The following is a 13,482-nucleotide window of genomic DNA, read 5'->3' on the forward strand; positions in this document are numbered from 1 at the left end:
CATTCCCAGCCTCAAAAAACTCACCCTGTCCCTCGGGGTGCTGTCTCTCCACATTTTTGTCCACATCTCCACCACGTATTGTAGAGGCCCCACTATGGCCAACTCTGAAACCATGGTCCCGGGCTTCCTCTGGTCTCTCTCTAGTTTGTTTCATGGAGGAGAAACCCCTTCCCCTCACCCTCTCTGCCATCTTCCTGGAAGTCCTCTTGAGTTAATTTTTATATATGATGTGAGGTAGGGGTCTACTTTCAGTAGTTCTCCCAGCCCCATTTGTTAAACAGACTATTATTTCCCAATTGAGTGATCTTGGCAGCCTTGTGAAAAATCAGTTGGCCATAGACATGTTTATTTCTCAACTTTCAATTCAATTCCATTGGTCTGTATATATGTTCTTGTTCCGGTACCATGCTGTTTGGTTTTTTTGTATTTTTGTTTTTTAAATTTTATTTTGAAATAAATTCAAACTTACAGGAGCAGTTGCAAAAACAATACAAACCCCATACACAGAACTCCAGCATACCCTGACCCCCCTTCCCCAATAACCTGATCCACCAACTTTAACATACTGTACACCACCATTTCTTTCTTTCCCTCCCGCTCTCCCTCCCTCCCTCCCTCCCTATCTATCATCCATCATCTATTGCTCTGTCCTCTGAACATATGAGAGCAAGCTGCACACATCTTTGAAGAAACAATATAATTCACACATACATTTCCCATGAACAAGAACATTCTTTTATGCAATCCCATTAAGCGCAGCTAAGAAGTTCAAGAAATTCAACATTGATACAAAGCTTATATTCTGTATTTCCTTTTTTTTTCTTACATCCCATCTGTGTCCCTTTGAGCCTCCTCTCTTCCATCCTCAGATCCCATCAAGGATCATCCTTGGCATTTAATTGTCATCTATTTAGACTGTCTTTTTTTTTTCAATTGTGGAAACATATATACAGCCTAAATTTTCCCATTCCAACCCCTCCCTAGCACTCCATTAGTGGGATTAATCACATTTAGAATGTTGCAGTGCTATCACCTTCCCACCATCCATTACTAGAAATTTCCCTTCATCCCAAGCAGAAACCCTACACTCATTTCTTAACTCCCCATTGCCCCTTCCCCGACTTCTCGTAACCCCTACTCTACTATTCATCTCTATGGTCATATTCTCTGATACTTTCTTTGTGTTTACCGTGGGGCTTAAATTTAACCTCTTAAATCTATAACAATCTTGTTTTTCTTTGATACCAACTTAAATTCAATAGGACACATAAACTATGTTCCTATACTCCATCATTCCCCCACCTTTATGTAGTTCTTGTCAAAAATTACATATTTTACATTGTGTCCCAAACCACTGATTTCTCATTAAAGTTTATGTATTTTAGATCCTGTAGGAAGTAAATAGTGGAGTTACAAATCAAAAATACAGTAATATTGGTATTTATATTTACCATGTGATCTTTACTGGAAATCTTTATTTCTTCATGTAGTTTCAGTCAATTGTTTAGTGTCCCTTCCTTTCAGCCTGCTCAGCTCCCTTTAGCATTTCTTATAGGACTGATCTACTGGTGATGAAGTCCCTCAGCTTTTGATTATCCAGGAATGTTTTCATCTCCCCCTCATTTTTACCCTCCAGGTGTTTGTGAAGTCTCTGATGGTTACTGACTTCTATTTGTATTCCACTGTGGTCAGAGAATGTGCTTTGAACAAATTCAAAATTTTTTTTTTTAATTTATTGAGGCTTGTTTTATGTCCCAGCATACGGACATAAAATTCTGGAGAAAAGATCTGTGATCACTAGAGAAGAATGTGTGTCCCGGTGACCTGGGATGTAATGTTCTATATATGTCTGTTAAAATTCTCTATATCTCTCTCTCCTTTCTTTGTTTCTCTTTCGGTAGGGCTCCCTTTAGTATCTGAAGTAGGGCAGGTCTTTTATTAGCTAAATCTCTCAGCATTTGTTTGTGAAAAATTTAAGCTCTCCCTCAAATTTGAAGGAGAGTTTTGCTGGATAAAGTATTCTTGGTTGGAAATTTTTCTCTTTCAGAATTTTAAATATGTCATTCCATTGCCTTCTCACCTCCATGATGGCCGCTGAGTAGTCACTACTTAGTCTTATGTTGTTTCCTTTGTATGTGGCGAATTGCTTTTCTCTTGCTGCTTTCAGAACTTGCTCCTTCTCTTCAGTATTTGAGAGTCTGATGAGAATATGTCTTGGAGTGGGTTTATTTGGATTTCTTCTATTTGGAGTTTGCTGGGCATTTATGCTTTTTGTATTTATATTGTGTAGAAGGTTGGGGAAGTTTTCTCCAACAATTTCTTTGAACTCTCTTTCTAGACCTTTACCCTTCTCTTCCCCTTCTGGGACACCAATGAGTCTTAAATTTAGACGTTTTATTTTATCTATCATATCCCTGAGATCCATTTTTATTTTTTTATTTTTTTCCCCATTCTTTCTTTTGTTCTTTCATTTTCTATTCTGTGGTCCTCGACGAGGCTGAGTTGTTGTTCACCTTCCTCTAATCTTGTATTATGTGTATCCAGAGTCTTTTTAAATTGGCCAACAGTTTCTTTTATTTCCATAAGATCTTTCTATTTTTTTATTTACTCTTGAAATTTCTTCTTTATGTTCTTCTAGGGTCTTCTCTATGTCCTTTCTATCCTGTGCTATGCTCTTCTTTGTGTCCTTTATATCCTGTGCCATGCTCTTGTTGCCTGTCTGTAATTCTTTGATTAATTGAGCCAAGAACTGGGTATCTTCTGATCTTTTGATTTGGGTGTTTTGGTTTGGGTTCTCCATATCGTCTGGTTTTATCATATGCTTTAAGATTTTCTGTTGTTTTTGGCCTCTTGGCATTTGCTTTACTTGATCCCTAATTTGACAGAACTGCAGCTTGGTGGCGTACACTTTCTCGAACTAACCAGCATTCGTGAGTCACCTATTCCCCTCAAGTCAGTTCTCCCCCACTTTGTCTTTGTGGTGTGTGGGGGTCTGATTCTTGTGGGGTCCAACGGGTGCACCAAGTCTGGGTGTGTTGCTGGTGCTGTCCACCCTGAATGTGGGGCATGTGTCTGGGTGGTTAGGCAGGCAGGGCAGCTTTAATAATCAAACCTCCCAGGTGTTCCCAGAGATTTAGGGGTGTTGCTGGAGCCTAAGCCTTCATTTCAGTCTTTCCACTGATTGTCTCTGCCGCTGACCCACAAGTCCTTGGTATTGGCGTAGGTTCCCTGGGATTTCCAAGCGGTTCCCCCTTCCCAGCTGTGCTCTTCCAGGACCTCTGCTGAGGGAGGGCTGCGCGACGTCACTAGTGCGCGCTGGCCTGCCAGGGAAGCCCTGGGTCACTGGGCCGTGCAGGGGCACTCCCAGCCCGCTTCAAAGATGGTTGAATGGGACGCTTTAACTTCCCCCTTTTTGCACAGCTCCGCCCTCCCAGCTCCGGGACAATCAGCCGTGGGTGTATTAAAAGCCACTGTCCACGGCCGATATTGTGGCTTGTGTGTAGTGCTGCAGGAAAGATTCCCTGTCACACTGGGTTTCTTGGTGCAGCTCTGGGCTGTGGGTCTGGCCCTGGGCAGGAGTGTCCCCCACCCACTGGGGAGATGGCTGCAAAGAATGTGGTTTTTTTTTTTCTCCTTTTGGCTCCCCTCTGCCCCTCTGGTCTCCAGACAATCAGCAGCAGGTGTGGGAAGGGGTATCCTCCACACCAGACACCGAGGCGTTAGCCCAGCCCGCTCCCGCCATGCTTCACTGCGTGGCTCTCCCCGTCGTATCTGCAGCCGCTCCCGGGCTTTTTTTTTTAAAGAACTAGTCCGTCTCCAAATGCCAGCCCACCGTTTCCCCACACCGCAGCACAGTTGCGGGACTTTCAGCCGACTCACTCATTTCAGAATGCAGGCTCCTGGTTTCACTGAATGCACGTTCCCTGTGGATTTAGCAGACTTTGTCCGGCTGGTACATCGCTGGCAGTGGTGTTCTGGGTCACTTTCTGGTTTTTATCTAGTATTTTTCACGGAGGTGTTTTTTTACCCTGTCTCACCTAGCCACCATCTTAGATTCTCCTCTCTAATCGTATCTTATATTGCATTACTACTATTTAAGTTTGTTAATTCAGCTTAAGACTATGCATTTCTTCAGATACTTCTTTGACCACATCCCACAAATATTGATAGGTAGATCTCATATTTAACCACCATTTCTAAATAGTTCATATTCTGAGTTAATTCTTCTCTAGCTGTAGTTTTTAACATTTTTCCAGATAACATTTTTCATTATTTTGCTCTCTGGCTTTTTAAAAAATGTAATTGCTGTTTGGGCAGAGTATCTGGTTTATAGAATTTCTGCCTGTGGAATTTGTATATATTTTCTTTTGTTTCTAATACATAGCCATGTTTAAAAAGATAATAATTAACTGATTTTTGGACATAAACTTTCTTTTGTAACATTTAGATCAAATTTGTCACATTCTTGCTTTGTGCTTGTCTGTTTGAACTGTTTTCTGAGATAGATGTAAAATTCTCTCACAGTGATTGTTTTTAGTTTCTCGGCTGCTAAAACAGATAATATATAATGAGTTGGCTTAATAACAGGAATGTATTGGCTCATGGATTCAGAGGCTAGAAGGGTTCCTCCTGGGGTTGGTATCTTCTGGCTGGCTGGCAATCTCCGGGGTTCCTTGGCCTTTCTATCACATGGCAATGCACCTGGCAGCATCTTCTTTCTCTACCAGGTTCTGTTGACTTCCAGCAGCTTGCTTTTCTCATTGCTTTTCTTTCTGCATGCAATCTCTTTTGCTTATAAGGTCTTCAGCCATGTTGGACTAAGGCCCACCCTCATTTGGTTGGACATACCTGAACTAATAACATCTTTATAGGTCCTAATAACAAATGGGTTCACACTCATAGGACCAGGGGTTGGAACCTGTGCATACCTTATGTGGGGGACATGATTTATTTTCATTCCCTAAAAGTGATTTTAGGTTTTTCATGCTGTTTCTATTAATTTTTCAATGCAATTTTATTGAGATACAGTCACATACCATACAAACCAACCAAGCAATGGCTCACAGTATCATCACATAGCTGTGCATACATCCCCAGGATCAAATTTAGAACATTTTCATTACTCCAGAAAAGATGTAAAAATAAAAAAACCCAAATCCTTCCATACAACCTACCCCCCCCATTACTAACCCATAGTATGTGGTACATTTATTACTGCTGATGAAAGAATTCTAAAATATTACCATTAACTATAGTCCTTAATTTGCAATAGGTACATTTTCACCATATATCCCTCAATTGTTAATTCCTTGCAGTAGTGTCATACTTTTGTTCTAGTTCATGAAAGGACTTTTCAATATTTGTACAGTTAATCACAGTCATTGTCCAGCACAGAATTCACTGTGTTATACATTCTCATGATTTAACCTCCAGCTTTCCTTCTGGTGACATACATGATTCTAAGCTTCCCCTTTCCACCACATGCACACACCATTCAGCACTATTAATTACTCTCATAACAATGTGCTACCATCACCTCTATCGATTTCCAAACATTTAAGTTCGATCTAGTTAAACATTCTGCACATTAAACAACCACTCCCAATTCTTTAGCTTCATTCTATATCCTCATAACCTACATTCTATGTTATGCCTATGAGTTTACATATTATAATTAGTTCATATCAGTGAGATCATACAATATTTGTCCTTTTATGTTTGACTTACTTCACTTAACATAATGTCCTCAAGGTTCATCCATGTTGTCACGTGCTTCAGGACTTCATTCATTTTTACTGTTGAGTAATATTGCATTGTATATATATACCACATTTTGTTTATCCATTCATCTGTTGATAGACACCTGAGTTGTTTCCATCCTTTTGCAACTGTGAATAATGCCACTGTGAATAGCAGTGTACAAATGTTTGCGTCCCTGCTTTCAGATATTTAGGGTATATCCTGAGTAGCGGGATTGCCGGGTCATAAAGCAACTCTATATTTAGCTTCCTGAGGAACTGCCAAACCATCCTCTGCAGTGGCTGTAACATTTTACATTGCCACCAGCAGTGAATAAATGTTCCAATTTCTCCACATCCCCTCCAACGCTTGTAGTTTCCTATTTGTTTAACAGTGGCAGTTTTACTAGGTGTGAGTTGAAATCTCACTGTGGTTTTGAAAAGCTGAGCATCTTTTCACGGGCTTTTTGGCCATCTGTATCTCCTCTTTGGAAAAATGTCTATTCATTTTTTTTTTTTTTACCAGTTTTTTAAATTGGCTTGTTTGTCTTTTTATTGTTGAGCTGTAGGGTTTCTTTGTATATTCTGGATATCAAACTTTTACCAGGTATGTGGTTTCCAAATATTTTCTCCCATTGAGTTGGTGACCTTTTCAAGCTTTTGACAAAGTCTTTTGAAACACTGAAGTATTCAGTTTTGAGGAGGTCATATTTATCTATTTTTTCTTTTATTGCTTGTGCTCTGGGTGTAAAGTCTAAGAAACTACTGCTTATCACTAGATCTCGAAGATGTTTCCCTACATTTGCTTCCAGGAGTTTTATGGCACTGGCTCTTATATTTAGGTCCTTGATCCATTTTGAGTTAATTTTTGTATAGGTTGTGAGATAGGGTCCTCTTTCATTCATTTGGATATGGATATCCAGTTCTCCCAGCACCATTTATTGAAGAGACTCTTGTGTCCCAGTTGAGTAGACTTGGCAGCCTTGTCAAAAATCAATTGACCATAGATCTGAGGGTCTATTTCTGAACTTTCAGTTTGATTCCATTGATCAAGATGTCTATCTTAATGTCAATACCATGCTATTTGACTGCTGTGGCTTTATAATATGCTTTAAAGTCAGGAAACATGAGACCTCCTACTTCATTCTTTTTCAAGACATTTGTGGCTACTCAAGGCCCATTACCCTTCCAAATAAAATTGATAATTATCTTTTCCATTTATGCAAAGTAGGCTGTTAGAATTTTAATTGGTATTGCATTGAATCTGTAGATCCGTTTGGGTAGAACTGACATCTTAAAATTTAGCTTTCCAATCCATAAGCACGGAATGTCTTTCCATTTATTAGGTCTTCTTTGATTTATTTTAGCAATGTTTTGTAGTTTTCTGTATACAAGTCCTTTATGTCCTTAGTTCAGTTTATTCCTAGATATTTGATTCTTATAGTTGCTATTGTAAATGGAATTTTTTTCTTGGTTACCTCCTCAGATAGCTCATTAATATTATATAGGGTTTCTATTAATTTTTTCTTGATTTCAAGTATATAATTTTGGTGCATAAAGTTTAAGACTGATGTTTATCAATGTAAAATTCTTCTTTGTGTCTTTAAATGACTTAGAATATTTGCCCATTAATTTAACTTCCTGAACTCTGGTTTTATTACCATACATTGGCATTGAAGGGTGGAGGGAACTCTGACAGGGAAGGAGATCGTGCAAAAGGAGTATTTTAACAAGAACTTAACTAGTGTTTATAAGTTACATTTAGCAGAAAAGGAAGAAGTATGTCCTTATTCATAATGAATTCCTACAATTACGCTATGACTGCAATATTTAACTTACTCTGTATGGGCCATCTAACTGTGTAGTGATTTTTTTTTTTCTGGTCTGGCAATTAAAAGTGTTCAGTTGTGTACCTTGAATACTTTAACTGCACCAGAAAGAACATTCCAAAAAATGTAGTTCTGGGTAACTTCCTTCCTAAAACACAGCTGTGTCAGTTACCCCAGGCTCAAGAATTTGATCCTTTCTCTTAACCAACCCTGAAAGTCCTGGACAACTGTTCTGCTTCCATTAAAATAATACTTTAAAGAAAAAGTTAATACCTATTCAGCAGCAAACATTGGAGTTATAAAGAAAAATGCATCTTTATGGCCACAATTTCAGACAGCCACTATTAACATTATATAATTTTTCCTATGACTCTATATATTTTTCTCAAAATCATATCACAAAATTTATAATTATACTTATCAGTTTAACATGAAAAATTTTACAAGTCATTAAGTATTCTGTACCACTAATTTTAATGACTGTATAGTACATCCTATGAATAAGTAAAATTTAGCCAATCCACCAAGGCAGGTAGTTTTTCACTTTTTTCACTTTTACAAAACACTGCTATGGACATTCTGCTAGCTAACTACTTGTGTATTCATTATCTTAGGGTACGATTCTGGGAATTTCCCTTTTGTTTGGTCTTGCTTTCTTTTTTCATTTATGATGCAATTCAAATTGCCTTCCTCTCTGAAGGCACTCCCTCCTACACAAGTTTGTGGTCTTACTTTTTTGACATCCCTTTCCCAATGGTAACATAGCATTTAGCACTATTGTCATGTTATTTTAAAATGAAAACAAGTAATTCACCTTCCAAAAACCTTAAATTTTATAAGGGTAAAATGTTCTTATAGTTTTCAGTTTATGTCGTAATTTGACAAGTTAGGGGCATTTATGCTACCTAATAATCCAATGCCTCAAGACTCTTAACATGTCTTTATGTTCATATTCAACTGCATATTCTTTAAATTTTTAGTTTGAATTACAGATTCACAGGAAGTTACAAAGATAGTACAGAGAAGTCTCTTGTCTCCTTCACCCAGTTGCTTCCATTGGTTACATCTTATTTAAGTATAATATAATATCAAAACCAGGAAGAATGTAAATGTATAGTTCTATGCCATTTTATTACATGTAACCACCATAGCATCTCGGATACAGAACTAGTCCATCACCACAAAGATCTCCCTTACAAAACCTTTATATACACACCCACGTATTTCCCCCACTCCATCTGCAGTGATAGCCCCTATTTCATTCTAGATACTGATAATTTGTGTCTTCTTTTTTTTCTGAGTCAGTCTTGCTTTATAGTTTATGCTCACTTTCAGTGTTGTATTCTTTTATATCCCAAATAACTGATCTCTCTAGGACCACTTTGCTTTTTGGACAGTTGGAGAATCGTGACGTATTTGTTATTTCAGGGGTCAGTGAGATTTGAAGAGGTGTTTGTTGATTTAACTCAGGAGCAGTGGGAATGCCTAGATTCCGATCATGGAGACCTGTACAAGAGGGTGATGCTAGACATCTACAGACACGTGATGACTTTGGGTAAGAATATCTTTATTAGTTCCTAAGCTGCCCATTTTGAGATTTTTCTTCATCTTGTACAAATATCTAAAGAACTCTTTAAGTGCTTGTCTAAATTTCAGCTCCCTGCTCTTAAATAAATTGTTGGAACTTTCTGAAGGGAGAAATGGCCAAACTCATGCTACAAACACTGAAGCTTAATATTTCCTAGTCTCCTCAATTTTTTATACCTTTCTCATTGATAATAGTCCTAGAGCTAAGATGGAACCAAAATTGATTGGTGAATCATTTTTTAAAGATAGGTGGTTTGTGGACAAAACTGTGAAAGGACATTCCTCTTGGGCTTCCTGTGCAATCTCCTCTTTCCTTATCTAGTGTCAATATCTAACTTATCTTTCATACAAATGGTACTTGAAAGTGAAAGGGAATGTTACAGGTAATTATGTTGGGATAACCAAGGCAAACTGACTGTTCCAAGCAAACTGGGACCTACGGTCACCTTGCTTATGGTCAAAAGATTGGGTCTAAATTCTCTAATGGCCACAACATTGACAAGATCAGTTTATTTTTCTATATGCAGGACAATGGGCTTTCAAAGCAGATGTGATGTCTTCTTTAAAGCAAGGGAATGATCCCTGGATGCTGATGAAAGAGGGGACAAGAGCTCCATGCTCAGGTAATTGAGAAGCAGTGAGCAGGTAAAAGCCATTAAAATTCACACACCAAATGGTCAGGGTAACCAGGACACCTGGGAAGATGAAAGCTGAGCTTTCCTAATATTTTTTTTTTGTTACAGTATATATAGATCAATGGAATAGAATTGAGAGTCTAGAAATAAACCCTTATATTTATGGTCAATTTATTTTTGGAAAATATAAAAAAAATCAGTGGGGAAAGGATAGTCTTTCTTTAACAAGTGATGCTAGGACAATGGGATATCCACATGCAAAAAAGATTAATTTAGACCCTTACATCACATCATACACAAAAATGATCTCCAAATGGATCATAGATCTAAATGTAAGAGCTAAAACTATAAAACTCCTAGAAGAAAGCACAGGAAAAAATCCTTGAATTTGGGTTAGGTAAAGAGTTCATAGATAAAATACGAAAAGCATGATTAATACAAAAGTTTGATAAAGTGGACTATCAAAATTTAAAACCTCTGCTTTTTGAAAGATGCTACTAAGAAAATGAGAAGACAATCTATGGACTAGGGAAAAATATTTGCAATTTTTTGCAAATATCAGATAAGACATATCCAGAATATATAGATAAATTTCAAAAGTCAATAGTAAGACAACCCAATAAAAATTTAAAGTATCCATAAGATTTGAATAGACATTTTGCCAAAAAATATGCACTTCTGACTTAAAAGCTCATGAAAAGTTGGTGGTCAACATTATTAGTTGTTAGGAAAATACAATTTAAAATAATGAGATACCACTAGACACAAATTAGAATGGCTAAAATTCAAAAAACTGACAATTCAAAGTTGTGTTAAATCAACACTTGAAAAGATTTGTCTGGACCTCATTGTACTTTTGTCATTTGTTGTTTTATGTCTTATCCATATGTTTGAGACTTCAGTAGACTCTCCATGGTTGGGATGCAGGAAAGTAACAGGATCCCAGGCTAGTTCCACTTCTTGTTAGTGGTGGAGAGTTTTATATTTACTTCCTTAGAGCTTTATAATTTATTTTGTTTTATCTCATTAGGCAAAAAACAAAAATATTTTTAGCAGCTGAATCAATACAAATAAAAAGGGCAATGATAAAACTTTGTATCAGATTAGCAAAAAATAAAATATTAGTAGAACCAGGGCTGTAGAAATAGTTAAACACAAGTGCTAGAATTTCAAATATAAATTGGCGAGAGCTTACTTGAGTATCGTTCCTTAATATTCAGCAAATAGATAACTGGCATTCCTCGTTCAAAGGAGACCTTCTGTCTTTCCAAATACGGAATTGGGATTCCTCTTTAAAAGGGTCTAAATTCATTCCAGGACATTAAATATAATATGGTGGTGGTCAAATTCATAAAGGTCTATATACAAGTTAGATCCCTATTTGCATTAACAAATGAACACAATGCAAAATCCTTGTATTAGATCAACGGATAAACCAACGATGGCATCCTAATGTTAGTATTCAAGTAGCTTTAAAATCAGTGTACTATATTTCTATTTAATCACATGTTAACTTGTCCTAAAATCAGTGTACTACATTTCTATTTAATCACATATTAACTTGTACAAATTTGTGGCTAAAATAAAAATTTGAGAGTATAACCCAATTAACACTATCTGTTGTGTCAAGAACTTTCAATGGGCAATTCTTAGGGAAAATTATTTTCAGTTCAAAGAAATAATGACATCAGTACCTTCTTGTTTATTTAAAAAGTATTGATGTAGGTTGTTAATGATATCTATAAAATGCATAGTTGCACCACTCACTTTTCATGCCCATGCACTGCCACTTCCCAACCACATATTGCTACCTCGCCAACCCACAACCACTATATTCTTATGTCTCCCATACATATGTGCGTACACAAAAAATACTTATCATGATACATATTGTGATATAAGAGTCTAATTTTATTATTTTCTTTTATTGTCTTCCCATTAGCATGCCAACCAACTCTGAATTTTTCTTCTGACAATGAATCTGCAAATGCATTCAGACAAAACTCACACCTGGCTGAACAGCAAAGACTTAACACTGAAATTCAAAGCCATGAATGTGATGATTGTGGGATGGCATTTAGCCATATCTCATACTTTACACGACATAAGAAAATTCATACAGTAGAGAAACCATACAAAGGTGATGGGTATGCAAAGGCCTTTAGGCATCTTTCATCATTTACGAGTACACACCCAAAAATTCATGCACAAGAGAAACTTTTGGAATGTAATAACTGTGGACAAACTTTTACCAGAGCTTCAAAGTTTATGCAACAGCAGAAAACTCATATAAGACCAACGCTATACAAATGTGATGCATGCAACAAGGTCTTTAAGTTTTACTCACTCCTCATTAAACATCAGAGAGTTCACACTGGAGAGAAACCCTTTCAATGTAATGAATGTGGAAAGACCTTTCGCCAACAGTCAGTCCTGAAATGACATCAACAAATTCATACTCCCGGGAAACACTTTGAATGTAATAAATGTGGAAATACCTTTCACAAAGTTTCAAAGCTTACTGAACATCAGGCAACTCATACTGAACCAACACCATGCCAATGTGATGAATGTGAAAAGTCCTTTAAGTTTTACTCGCAGCCTAGGAGACATAAGCGAACTCATACTGGAGAGAAACCCTTCAAGTGCCATCTATGTGGAAAGGCCTTTAGTCAAGAACCAGTCATGAAACGGCATCAAAAAATCCACACTGGAGAGAAACCCTTTCACTGTCAAGTGTGTGCACATGGTTTTAGGAATAACCATGAACTTGCTCAGCATGAAAGAACTCGTACTGGGGAAAGACCCTATGAATGTAGCCAGTGTGAAAAGACCTTTAACAGGGCATATAATCTTAATAATCATTTGAAAAGTCATTCAGAAGAGAAACACTTTGTTTGTAGTCAATGTAATAAAGCTTTTAAGAGAAGATCATACCTTGTTCAACATCAGAAAACTCATAAGCAGTAGAATTTCTAAAATCATGGTAACTGTGAAGAGGTTTCCAGGTATCACATCGCCTTCACTAAACATCAGAGCATTAAATCCAAAGAAACCCCATCTGTGGCTAAAAGCTTTCCGTGTTGATTATAACTCTCTCCTTGTTTACCAGAATGCATACTGTATGGAAAATCTTAGAATAAACTAGTAGATGAAACTTAAAATCATACTTGGCAAGGAAACAGCATTATATGATTAGAGATGTATCTTCTGTCTTACTTTGACAGTGATTCTTCGAAAGATCACCAGAAAATTCACTGATAAGATTCAGCCTAGAATTTGAAATTGGCTAAGGCCTCGCCTCTATCATAGTCCCTATGTTGAGAATAGATTGCTAAGAGGAATAGTATAAGAAAATTGACTTAATTTTATTTACAGTTTTCATTCAGTGAAACAAGGTCATGAATCAATTTCTTTTAATAAATAGAGGTGATATGGTAAATGATGAAAAGATGTGTGAAAAACTGCAAACCCAATACAAGTAATTATGAATAAGTGATGTGAAATCTATATTGCTGGGATTAGAGCTATCAAAGAAAATTCCTTTCACACAGAAACAAAACCTTATTTGACTTGCTCCTTATTTTTGAAATCAGAACCAAAAGAATGATAGTAATATAAATATAAGTATCCATATTGAGGTGGCAAAATGCTTCTCCTGACTTGTCTGAATGGATATATCCTCTAGTGCAC

At 37.0% G+C, this 13,482-nt stretch overlaps 1 pseudogene; it reads right to left on the reverse strand.

Annotated features, from left to right (window-relative positions):
* Window positions 1-114, reverse strand: part of LOC119515306 — a 49,551-nt pseudogene extending 49,437 nt beyond the window's left edge.
* Window positions 115-13,482: the final 13,368 nt, after the last annotated feature.

The sequence above is a fragment of the Choloepus didactylus genome, chromosome 19 (genome assembly GCF_015220235.1).
Source record: "Choloepus didactylus isolate mChoDid1 chromosome 19, mChoDid1.pri, whole genome shotgun sequence".
Lineage (NCBI taxonomy): Eukaryota > Metazoa > Chordata > Mammalia > Pilosa > Megalonychidae > Choloepus > Choloepus didactylus.